Below are 13,316 nucleotides of genomic sequence, written 5' to 3' on the forward strand. Positions count from 1 at the left end.
CTCTGTCTCTCTCACTGTCTATAACTCTGTCAAATAAATATATAAATAAATCTTTAAAAAAATAAAAGAAAGGGAACAGTCAGCCAACTTCTACCTTTTCTCTTACTCATTATACATGCTCATAAACTGTCTTCCCTTTGAAAGACTCTCCTATGGAAATAGTTTTGAAGAAAGTCTTCTCTAGGGGAGGAATGGGGAGGAGTTACTTAATAGTTAAAGAGTTTACATGTAAGGCAATGAAAACACTTTGGAAATAGTGTGATGGTTGTAATACTGTGAAATACAATACTGTAAAATGTAATTAATGTCACTGAACTGTACATTTTAAAGTGCTACATTTTATGTATATTTTATCACAATTTTAAAAAGCATTAATTTGTGTACTTTAAATGAATGAATTATATGATATATGTAAATTATATCTCAATACAGTTGTTAGAAAAAAATCTTCTCTGGCTTTTTAAGTTGTCTGGTACAACTTTTTCATTGATAGAATACATAAACTCAACAGAAACTATAAAGCACAGATAGTAATAAAGATAATTGAAAATGAATCTTGATGTGAATGGAATGGGAGAGAGAGCGGGAGATGGGAGGGTTGCAGGTGGGAGGGAAATTATGGGGGGAAAAAGCCACTGTAATCCAAAAGCTGTACTTTGGAAATTTATATTTATTAAATAAAAGTTTAAAAAAAAGAACATAATGATGCTTCTCATTTCAATCTCCTTCCTTCCCTCATTGTCACCTTCCCTGTTCCTTTCTTATTTTTTAATTTTTGCATGACATAATTCCAATGTAATTTAAAGCCACAAGATTAACCATCCACTAAATACAGAATTCAACAAGTAGAAAGTAGAAAAACCATTGTATCTCAGGAGTATAGACAAGAGCTATAAACAATAATCAAATCTCAAAATATCAGTTTCACTCATATACATTACACTATCTTGTACTCTGTATATTAGTTACCACAAATCAGGGAAAACATGGCATTTGTCTTTCAGAGACTGGCTTATCTCAATAAGTATAATAGTCTCCAATTGCATCCATTTACCTGGAAATAAGCATAATCCTATAAAACCATAGTATTGGACTTAGGATAGGGAACCACAAATCCCTTGGAATATATGATAAATGTCATATCCCCTATTCAAGTGCAAACTCCAATATGGGAGGACTCCTATCTTGTTCATTGTTCTATCCCCAGTACCTAGAATAGTACATGGCATTATAATACATACCCAATCAGCATTTTAGAATGAAAAAATAAATAAATGAAGCTCCTACAAAAATATGTGTAAGTACCCTCCCAAACTCACACCAAACACAATTTTGCATACAATACCCTAGTTCCTTTAGTTGTTATCTGTGGTCTTCAGTTTAAAAAGACTTACTTTAACAGGATTGCAAAGAGGGATAAATTCAACAAGATCATTAGGTCATAATTTCTATACTTTTCATTTTATAGATTTCTGCCATTATATTGTTTAAGAAAGAGACCTAGAGAAAAATAGAGAATGAGAGAGAAACTGCAATAAACAGCCAAGCCCCAGAAAGCAGTGCACTAAAGCCCATAGGTTCTGGTCTGATGAGCTTACCTGACAGCACCCAATTGCATACAATACTTTTTTCCAAGGAGATATGTAGCTTTAAATATGTCTTTTTGACTTCATCTTTTCAGATAGTGACTATAAGACAATGCATTTGTGTTCGATAAAATGGTTCCTAAATTATTCTATAGAAAACTGAGAGAAGAAAGAATATAATAAATGTCAGATTTTGATATGTCCATAAAAGTTCTTTAAAGTCCAGTATATCAGAGGCCATGAATATCACCTTTAGCAGTCCCATAAAACCTAGGAAAGACTATAGGATTCTAGGTTGAGTGGAACTGCAAAGATTCTAACCCACTGCTACTTAACTGTGGCTAGGGAAAGAACAATCTTAACAGTACTTCACTGAATTCAGACAGCAAGAAACTCAGCCCTCAAGATCAGCTTGAAAGAAGGTCATTCAAGTCCAAAGAAACAGAAAATGGAAATATATAAAAGGTGACTAAAAATCAAGGTCATCTGAAAGCTTTCAAAGCAGCAGCAAAGACCAAGATTGTAGTGCACATAAAAGAACGCCTAAATCATGCAAAAATCTTACAACAAATACAATTTTAATGTGAGATTAATGCAGCTCTGACAAGGCTAAGTGACTGGTAAGCAATGGAGAGGGGCTTTATCTCCATGTCCTTGGATCCCAGTCTTCATGCTGTCACTATACCACTAAAAGATTTCCTTTTGGGCTGTCCCCAGTCGAGTTTCTGATGGAAAAGAAACCAGCTCAGGAGCACGAAGCAAATCACCTACAATGACAAAGTGGTTGTGCAAGTCCCAAATGTCTATGACCTAAAAAGTAGAACAGGTTGCCCTTCTTACCATTAAGACAATTTGTCCACATTCAGTTCCCAGTCAGAAAGCAAAATAAATGTGAGGATGACAAGATGAGACTGGCCTTAATACTCATCGTGCATTTTAATCTGTTCAAATCAGTTTTCTCCTTGCCTGCAGGTGTCTTCTGGCTGTGAAAATTAAATAATGGTGTGGTCTTTCAGTTATTCACATATAATGTGAACAAGGTGAGCAGTACAAACTGATTCTAGGATTTATAGTCTTTCTTTTCCTTTGCCATAATGATAGAATATTTCAGGAAAGCTATACTTTAGTGAAACACACAAGATGTTTTGACACTTAAAAATCAGTTTTCCTGAACAGTAATACAGATAATATAATATGCCCCAGGTGTTTTGGCAGTTATATAATTTTAATATGAGTTTCCAAAATACTTACCTGGATAAGAAACATACTGTTACTCTGATGCTTTTTTTATTTGTTGCAGGCTTTTAAAAAATGTTTCAATACAAGCATATGTTGTGTCTCTATTCTGATGTCCTTAGAAAAATGTTGCTGCTATTCTTAGGAAGAAATCTAATATTCTTTACCAAGTCTGGTTGTAAAACATCACTCCAAATTACATTTGCAACATACCAAATAGAACATTGGTCATCTAACAGTAAAGCTCATAGCCCATATTCCATTTCTCAAGTTTTATGCCTAAAAGCCCATAAGGGTTTCTCTTCTGCCTTGTCTAGTTTTCTATTTACATCTGCCCAGCACCAGATGTTATTACTTGGCATGGCATTGTATATCATTGCCATGTAGGTGGCATAAAGATTTATGCCCTATTCATGAATAGTTGACAAATTCTATTTTCATTTCACAATGGATGAATGCAAATCATTTGGCCTTAGTGTTTCAAAAACAAAGTTATTACTGTTTGGCATTCAGTTTGGCTTGATAAAAATGTTTGGCCTTTTCACACACACACACACACACACACACACAGCTATCTATATACACACACAAGTACACACATGGTTTTTTTTTTTTTCTTTTTAGGTTGCTTGCATATTTTGAAGCCTAGCTGCCTTTATATAACCTTGAACTTCAATTCTCATGTCTGTAGATCAGCACATTAGGCAAATATGCAAGGCTTTATTTTTCATTTGCATTGCTTATCTCCTATGTATGATTTTTTTTCCTTAGAGCACAAAGTTACCAGGACCTCTGATTGATGCACTTGCTATCTTGCATATTGATTTGTTACTGACTTTCTCATTTGTCTTCACAATTCCATCTTTCATAGACTGAAGTCATCCCCAAATATATCAGATTCTATCATTTGAGATATCAGATATTTTGTTCTTCTCAGCCTCAAGCCTCTCTGTACATTAAAAACTCTGCTTTGCATAATGTCTACTTCTATATTTAAAATGTATTTTAGTTCTTACTTTAAATATGCCATAGGATTGGCAATGTGCTTTTTTCCCATTTCCTTAAACATTTTAATAAGATTTAATGTTATACATAGTTAGGGGGTACACAGTGATATTTTAATAAATATATACAAAGTATACTGATCAAATCAGGGTAATTAATGTTTTTTCACAGAAAACTTTTATTTAAGGTATACAAACTTCATGTACTTCACAAATACAATTTTTGGAACACAGTGATTCCACCTACCCTACTGGCACTCTCACCGGCACTCCCGCCATTCTCACTCCTGCCTCTCCTATTCCCATTCTTATTTTTTACTAATATCTATTTTCAATAAATTTTATACACATAAGATTAATCTATACTAAGTAAAGAGTTAAACAAATAGTATGAAAAAAAAAAAAAAAACTTGTCCCTCAACAATCGAGACAAGGACTGTTCAAAATCATTGCATCTCAAAGTGTCCATTTCACTTCATACATTATCTTTTAGGTGTTCTATTAGTTACCACAGATCAGGGAGAAGATATGGTATTTGTCCCTTTGGGACTTGACTTATTTCACTAAATATAATGTTCTCCAGTTGCATCCAGTTTGTTGCAGACAGGATTTCTTTATTTTTTAACTGCTGTTTTTTATTCCATGGTTTACATATCCCATAATATATTTTTAAAATATTTATTTATTTATTTGAAAGTCAGAGTTACACAAAGAGAGAAGGAGAGGCAGAGAGGGGGGGTGTCTTCTATCTACTGTTTAACTCCCCAGTTGGCCGCAATGGCCGAAGCTGCACAGATATGAAGCCAGGAGCCAGGAGCTTCTTCCAGGTCTCCCACATGGGTACAAGGACCCAAGGACGTGAGCCATCTTCTACTGCTTTTCCAGGTGATAGAGAGCTGGATTGGAAGTGGAGCAGCTGGGACATGAACCAGTGCCCAAATGGGGTGCCAGTACTGCAGGTGGTGGCTTTACCCGCTATGCCACAGTGCCAGCCCCCACACAATTTCTTTATCCAATCTTCACTTGACAGACATATGGGTTGATTTCATATCTTAGTTATTGCAAACTGAGCTGCAATAAACATGCAGGGTACAAATAACTCTTTCATATGCTGATTTCATATACCTTGGGTAAATTAACGGCTGGGTCATATAGTAGGTCTATAATCAGATTTCTGAAGTATCTCCATACTGCCTCCCACAGTCACTGTACCAGTTTAAATTCCCACCAACAGTAAGTTAGGGTACTTTTTTCTCCACATCCTCCTCAGCACCTATTATTTATTGATTTTTGAATGAAAGTGAGGTGAAACCTCACTGTGGTTTTGATTTGCATTTACCTCATAGCTAGTGATCCTGAGCATTTTTTCATGTGTCTGTTGGTCATTTGGATTTCCTCTTGAAAAATGCCTTCGACCATTTCTTAGCTGGGTCATTTGTTTTGTTGTTGAGTTTCCTGAGTTCTTTATATATTCTGAATATTAATCCATTATCAGCTGCATAATTTGCAAATAGTTTCTCCCATTCTGTTGGTTGCTTCTTCATTTTGCTGAGTGCTTCTTTCGCAGTGCAGAAGCTTCCCAATTTGAAATAATCTTAGCAAAGATAAAAAAAAAAAAAGAAATAATCTTAGATAGATACCCATTAGTCAATTTTGACTTTGATTGCCTGTGCCCCTGGGGTGCTTTCCAAGAAGTCTTTGCCTGTGCTAATGTCTTGCAGAGTTTCCCCATTTTTTTTCTAATAATTTGATGGTACCCAGATTTAGGTATTTTATCCATTTTGAGTGGATTTTTGTTTAAGGTATAAGGTAGGGGTCTTTCTTCATACTTCTGCATGTCTCGGCACCATTTGTTGAAAAACCTGTCTTTACTCCAGGGATTCATTTTAGCTCATTTGTCAAAGATAAGTTGGTTGTAGATGTGTGGGTTGATTTCTGCAGTTTATATCTGTTCCACTGGTTTATCCATCTGTTTTCATGCCAGTACAAGGCAATTTTGATTATAACTGCCCTGTAGTATGTCTTGAAATCTGGTATTGTGATACCCCAGGCTTTGTTTTTGTTATATAAGATTGCTTTATCTATTCAGGGTCTCTTGTGTTTCTATATGAATTTCATCATCGTTTTTTCTAAGTCTGAGAAGAATGTCCTTTCAGGGTGTCATGTTATCTTCCTTATTCTTGTTTTTTTTTTTTGAATTTTTGCACGTTTTTTTAGCCATTTGTGGAGAAATTTGTTGTTTTATTTTTCCCCCTCTGATATCTTTTATCTGCACTATGCCTTTGTGCAGATATTAGTAGACTATCTGTTCTTTCAGTGAATACCCAGAGGCATGGGATAGGCATGGCCTGGGAGCTCTGTTCAGTCTTCCAGGGAGTGTCCAAGGTGACACCCAATTGGGTGTGGTAAATCTTCTTTTATTCAGAGGAGAGGGTTTGATCAGCTCCATCAGCTTAGTCTCATGCTCACCTCCTCTCTTCCAAGGAGACCAATGCCCATTTTCTAGCCCCAGTGGGTGCAATATTCATACACACTGCCACAAGACTCACACAAAATATTCGTGCAGTCCTCAATGTAAGCGCTGATCCAGTAGCAATGACTCTCACCAGGTAATCAGGGAGCCTTGAGCATGTGGAGCTGCCCACAGTGACTGCTCAGAGACCCAGCCACGCCATGCACCCTCCAACACAGCCACAGTATTTTCACAGTTCTGGCATAGTCCCACTGTGACCAGCGCCCAGCTCCTGTCAATTCTCCCAGCCAGACTCAGACATCTCCTCTCAGTTGTTTGCTGGGTGCTGGGTGTGCAGATACAAGCTGCCGCAGCTGTTGCATATGTTCAAACTGGCACCTTCCCTTTCCCGGCTAGTTACAGGATACAGGTGCTTGGCGGCCAGGGAGAAGAAAACTTACCCCCTTTTTCTTTTTTTTCCCTCTAGATTGGCAGGTACATTGTCTCCCACAGGGCCCCAAGCTGGACTATTGTCAGGCTCTTCCAACAGCTTTATCCCCAGTAGCTTGGGCTGCTACAGTCTGGTTTCATCTCACCCTCCAAAGCTGGTATTGAGGCTCTTGGCTGCTGGGGTCCTGAGTAGTGTGCATCTACACCCTCCATGTAGTTCCACAGTATCCCACTAATTTGCATGGAGTTTCCTCCACAGTTTTCTCCCTAACTCTTCCCTGAGATTGTACTCTCTCCATTTTTTTAAACTATCTTCTCCTGGACAAGAACAGTAAGTTCCCTGCCTATTCTGCGATCTTGGAATCCTGTATGCTGCTTCTCAATGTTTTATGTCTTTTAATTTTATTTATGATATATAATTTTCATGTATTTCATAAATACAGATTTAGGAACATCGTGATTCTGTTACATAGAAGTTTGATTTTACGGCATTAGTGCAGGCTCTAACAACTAAGAAGCACTGTTAAGAGGCTATGGAAATCACACTTCCTCCATTATCCCAGGAATATTCACAGAAAGTGCTTAAAAATGCTTTTTTTCCTGACATGGATAAAGTTATTTCTGGCCAATACGTAAAATAAACATCTTCATCAGATATTAATGTTGATTTTGAAAGTAGAGGATTCCAACGATAACATACCCCATGGCTTAGAATCCTATCTATTCTATTCTGAATCTCAAATATAAATATAATAAATCAAAAGCTACAATTATCCCAAACCTGCAGAGGAATCCAATCTTGATTTCTAATACATTACAGTCTTGATTTCAAGTTCAATATCCCCCCTACCAGTTCTTATGGCCCTCTCCTTCAAACTAAAGGTTTTCATCAGGAGAGATGGAAGAAAAGAAGGAAGTGAGTTGAATTTGATGGGCTCTGCCTGGGAAGCTTATAATTATGAATGAAGTCATACATAAGGTAGAACCATTGAACTTATTTAATGTTGAGATTCTCAAAGTAGGAAGGATCTGTACACCGTTTCCTGAATCAACCCCAGAAAGACTGCACATTTCCCATGTAAAATACACAAGCCTTTGCAGTATAAAAGACCACAGAGCTGGCTAATCTAAGAATTAAAGTGCTTGAGAAAATACCTTGAGGTTTCTGTTTTACCAAAATGGAATAGGAGAACACCCAAAATCTGCTGAGACGTCCCAAACGGTATGAAGACGAGATCTGTCTCAGATCTCAAGTGTTGATTGAATCATGCAGTCTGGCCACTCCTTATCAGAGATCGGATAAGGAAAACACTGTGTAGAATGGCACAAGGGAAAGGACCACACAGAAAGAACTCCATCACACTGTAGGCCTTAACTTAAGATCTCCAAAAATAATACACTCTCCTCTCTAAGATAATGAATATCCATTGTCTTCTCCCTTTTGAGTTTCAACTTAAATGGGTGATGAAATTATTCCACTGAATCTGCCCTGAAATTGACAAAATGAAGTTTCCTTAATATAGTGAATTTTCCATTAAATATTGATAAGAGGGCTCTAGAATAAGATTAGCTAGTTCAAATTCTCGCTTTGCATAGTATTTATAACATTGGGGAAATCGCATTACCTCTCTGTGCCTATTCCTTCATATATAAGCTGGGTAAAATAATAGTGATTTACTTTTCTTATTGTGAGGACTAAATAAGCTGATATGTATAATGTGCTTAAACAAGTACTCACATTATATGGTATGTAAGTACTATATATACAATACTATTATGCATCAGATAGAATGCGTACTCAAGATAGAAATTAGGGGCCAGTAATCTGGCACAGCAGATTAAAATATTGCCTGCAATGCCAGCATCCCATATGGGCACCAGTTAAAGTCCCAGCTGGTCCACGTCCAATCCCTGCTAAGGTGCCTGGAAAAGGAGAAGATGGTCCAAGTGCTTGGGACCCTGCCAACCACATGGGAGAACCAAATGGAGTTTCCAGGCTCACGGCTTAGACTCACTCTAGCCCTGGCCATTGTATTCATTTGTGGAATAAACTAGCAAACAGAAGGTCATATTTTCATTCTCATTCATATTCTCTCTCTCTCTCTCTCTCTCTCTCTCTCGTGCGTGCACGCATGCACCTTTCACCTTTCTCCTATCCTCTCTCCTCTCTCTGCCTCTGCCATTCTGCCTTTCAAATAAATAAAATAAATCTTTTTAAAATGATAGAAATTAATTTTAAATAGTATGGCTTTTCTACCCCTGAGTTTGTGGCATTTTAAATGCATAAACACTGCAATTTATTATTGTTAAAGAATTCTATAGCTCAAACTTAAAGTTCAAGTTGTAATTTAAGACTTACTTTTAGAGATAAGGGAAAAGATATTTAAAACGGTCAAGCAATTCTCCCATAGCTGTACATATCATAAATTTCAGGACTAGGATTGGAACTCAGGGTGTAATTTTTTTCATTCAACGTGCCAAGTACTGAGTTACATGTTGGAATCAATGAAAGCAAGGCACAAGATGGATCCGAATCTCAAACAGCTTATTGTATATCAAAAAAAGAAATATGTATGTTATGACAGAAGAAATACATAGTATTATATTTCTAGGACCCAAGAAAGACTTTTTCAGAGAGTAACCTGAAGCCAAAATCTAACCAAACAGTGGGATTTAGATAGTTGAAGAGGTGAAGTCAGAAGATATAGAACAAGGGAGAGCTATAGAAAAAGCCCCAAAGTTGAGAAACAAAATGACATGCTCAAGGAATTGATATCTAATAGATTTTAGAAAAGAGTGAAGGAAGAAGAAGTACACAGAAGTAGTAATAAGTATAATGAGAATATCTGGTGCTGTTATAAATTATGGTGAGGAATTTAAATTTTCTTAAGGAAAATGTAAATTATCAAAGATTTTTAACAGATAATTAAAGAGATCGTATTTTTTGAAAAATGCTTCTAAATATAGTATAAGAAACTGAAGAAGGGAAAATTATATCCAGGGAAACCATTTAGGATGCTATTGTATCCAAGAGAGAAAATAGATCTTCTGTCTCGATATCCTTTGTTTTTTTGAATGTCATCTGTTGGAAAAAAGATAAGGTACACCTGGAAAAATAATAAAAACTAAAAACTATTCTATCCTTATATCATTTTCAAACATTGCCACATCTATCACAGACTGTTAGAGTGAAAAGTGATGTTAAGACAACCAAGAGGTTTACATGTCTTGCCCATGATCTACCAAATAGCACACTCAGAACTAAATCCCATATCTAACCTGTTGGCCAAGCATCATCCTACCTAAACATCTCACTCCTGGGAATTTACCCATATGAAATGAAATCAGCATAGGAAAGAGTTATCTATACCCATGTTTATTGCAGCACAATTCACAATGGCTAAGATATGGAATCGACCCAGATGTCCATCAACTGATGACTGGGTAAAAAAATTGTGGTATCAGGGACAGGCAGTGTGACACAGCAGGTAAAGTCACTGCCTGCAGTGCTGGCATCCCATACGGACAACCCAGCTCTGTGCTATGACCTTGGAAAGCAGAAGATGGCCCAAGTCCTTGGTCCCTTGAACCCATGTGGGAGACCCAGAAGAAGCTCCTAGATTCCGGCTTCAAATCAGCACATCTCTAGCCAGTGCGGCCATTTGGGGAGTGAGCCAGTGGATGAAAGACGTCTCTCTCTCTCTCTCTCTACCTCTGCCTCTCTGTAACTCTGCCTTTCAAATAAATTAATAAATCTTTAAAAAAAAAAAAAAAGAAAAAAGAAATCATGGTATATGGAGACTGTGGAGTACTACTCAGCCATAAAAGTGAATGAAACCCTGTATTTTGCAATCAAATGGATGCAACTGGAAATATTATGCTAAGTAAAATAAGCCAGCCCCAAAAAGAAAAAAAAATTGTATGCTCACCCTGATCTGTGGTAACTAAAAGTATAATATATATAAGCAAGTTTGACATTTTGAGATTTGGTTATTGTTTGCAGTCCTTGTCTGTACTGTTGAGGAATAGTCATTTTTGCTTCTTACTATTTGTTGAATTCTTTACTTAGTGGGTGTTAAGCTTATGATTATAAAATAAACTGAAAGTATGTCATTGAAAAAATTAAAAGAAAAAAAACAAAGGAAGGAGGAGGGAAGGTAGGAGCATGGGCAGCAGTGAGGATAGGATGGGAAGTATCATTATGCCCCTAAATCTGTACTCATAAAATACATGAAATTTGTTCACCTTATATAAATAAAATATGCATTTTCCTAGGCACAAAAAAGCACCATCCTGCACAGCCACAGCAGTAATCAAGAAGCTGCAAGGACTAGAGTTCTGACCAGAGTATGCAGAGAAGAGGACCTCCAACTAGCCCAGTGTCCCATCAGCCAAGGCCAGAGGGAACACTTTAGTCAAACGAGATGATTTTGTTCTGGAGATTTGTGTCCCGAGTTTTGAAATACATTTTTCCTCCCTTCTCAGGAAAATTCCCAGTAAAATTAGTTTAAGATTCAAACTTAATTAATAATATATTTCAGTTCAGTATGGAAAATAATCTAGTGGTAGCCAACTGGCCTCAACAATCTAGCTGTTAGGCTTCCCCAGTGATTAGAGAAAACATTTTATATTAGGCTAAAATCTTCCTGCCTGTAATTTCTACTCACAGGTCTGATCTTTTTCCAAGCTGTCTCATATGCATCTTACAAAAAAATAGGGCAAAATAACAGAGCTCTGCTATCTGGAGCTTTAGAAAAACAAGCCTTAGATTATCTTCCAGTTGAATAAAAAACATGCAGGATCAATCCCAGGCTTGGTAAATGAGCTCAGTTAATTCACTTCAGGAGGTAATCTTAGACTCAAAATCATCCAGTTCTCCAATAGCACCCATTTTAAGAGACAGCCAATGAATTCAATGCCCTAGGGTTCAAGGCAAGGCAACAGAATCACGACCTAGAGGCACAAAGACATGATAGTCACCCAATGTCTGTTCCTTAACACCTGGGGTATTCTGCAGTCTCTCTGATTAAAGGAATTTTCTCAAGTAGAGAGGGTCTAGTCTGCAATTGTCCTGAGACTGATGCTGACAATGATGCAAAAATTCTAATGCATCCTAGAATTGCATTAAATCTGAGACTTAGAATTCTCACACACACACAAACATCTTTTCACTGAACCTCTACCACCTCCCCAGGTTCCTGCTTATCACTGAAGCTGGCAAGAATCCTGCAGGCCTGAATGCCAAGGGAATATATCCAAGTTTAAGGATTTCATCTCTTCCATTCTCTTCGGACCAGATAAGCTTGAGTTTCCTCTTAGGAGAATATCAAAATCTAAAATAATTGCAAACATCTGTCCATATAAACAGAAGGAGATTTACTACCTTGAAACAAAGGACTATTTATTAAAACAATACTAAAAGAATCAGAAGAGAAGAAGTCCTAGCTTGTGGTAGCTTTTCACTATAAATATCAGTAAAAAATTTTAACCCAATAAACAAAATCATTTGTTGAGAGTCTGGATTCAGGATTCAGTCCTAATTGTTTCATGAAGATAAAGGATTTCAGCAATTCACACTTTAATGGCAAAATAACAAAGGCATATCTAGTACCCCTGACTTCTACAATTCCAACAATTCACTGAGAAAATGCTATGGTCTGAATAGGATACAGTTCTTGACCTCATGCAGATGGTTATATCCCAAAGTCATGAGCTAGTGTACCAGCAGGGTGGAAACTTGACCCAATTATAGTGACTTGGAGATGGGCCTAGGGAGAGGTGTCCTTATATCACTGGGGACATGCTCTTGGAATTTAGTTCTCCTCAGAAGATTCATTATAAAAACTTGAGTAAGACTCAGCTGCTCTCTCTTCTACCTGGTTCATCATGTTACCCTTCTTCCCCCTAATGCATTCCACCGTTGCCATCTGCCAACTTCACCAGAGGCCAAATCAATAGTTCTATGTTCTATGAACCTCCAAACCCTTGAGCTTAAACAAATCTCTTGCCTTCCAAGTCAGTTTCTCTCAGGTATTTTGTTGTAGCAGAAGAGCTAACTCACATTCGTTTCATATTGAGTTTCACAAAAACTCAGTTTCACAGCTTTTAGAAATAAAATGGTGACACTCGTAATAAATGGCACCAGGCTATTTCTTCATTGGCTGGTCTAAACATATGATGTAAATAGTACTTCAAGTAAAAAACAAACTGGAAGGCAGTTGATTGAGTCTGCTACCTGGTAGATTCCTTCTGGGACTGGCTGTTACCATTCATAATATTGTCCAGAATTACAATTAGGCACAAGAAGTAAATTAGGACAATCTGAAAGAAGTTCGAGTAAACTGCAAGTAGAAGCACTTTGGGGAAACCAAGCATTTGTGTTGTTAGTATTTTAACAGGCTATTTCTCTGGAACATTTTTGTATTGAGAATCAGGGCTATTGTTTTCATTGTAAAATCAGGGCATTAACCTAGGGATTTAAAATAGCTGATATTAGCCAGTGGTGAGAGACAGGAGCAAGTGGGAAAAAGACAAGCATGCACACATACTCTTGCATACATGTTTACTAGGTTTGAGAAAAAGGATTTT

Source organism: Oryctolagus cuniculus, chromosome 9, assembly GCF_051225735.1.
Source record: "Oryctolagus cuniculus isolate XC-2025 breed Fujian yellow rabbit chromosome 9, ASM5122573v1, whole genome shotgun sequence".
In the NCBI taxonomy this organism is placed as follows: Eukaryota; Metazoa; Chordata; class Mammalia; order Lagomorpha; family Leporidae; genus Oryctolagus; species Oryctolagus cuniculus.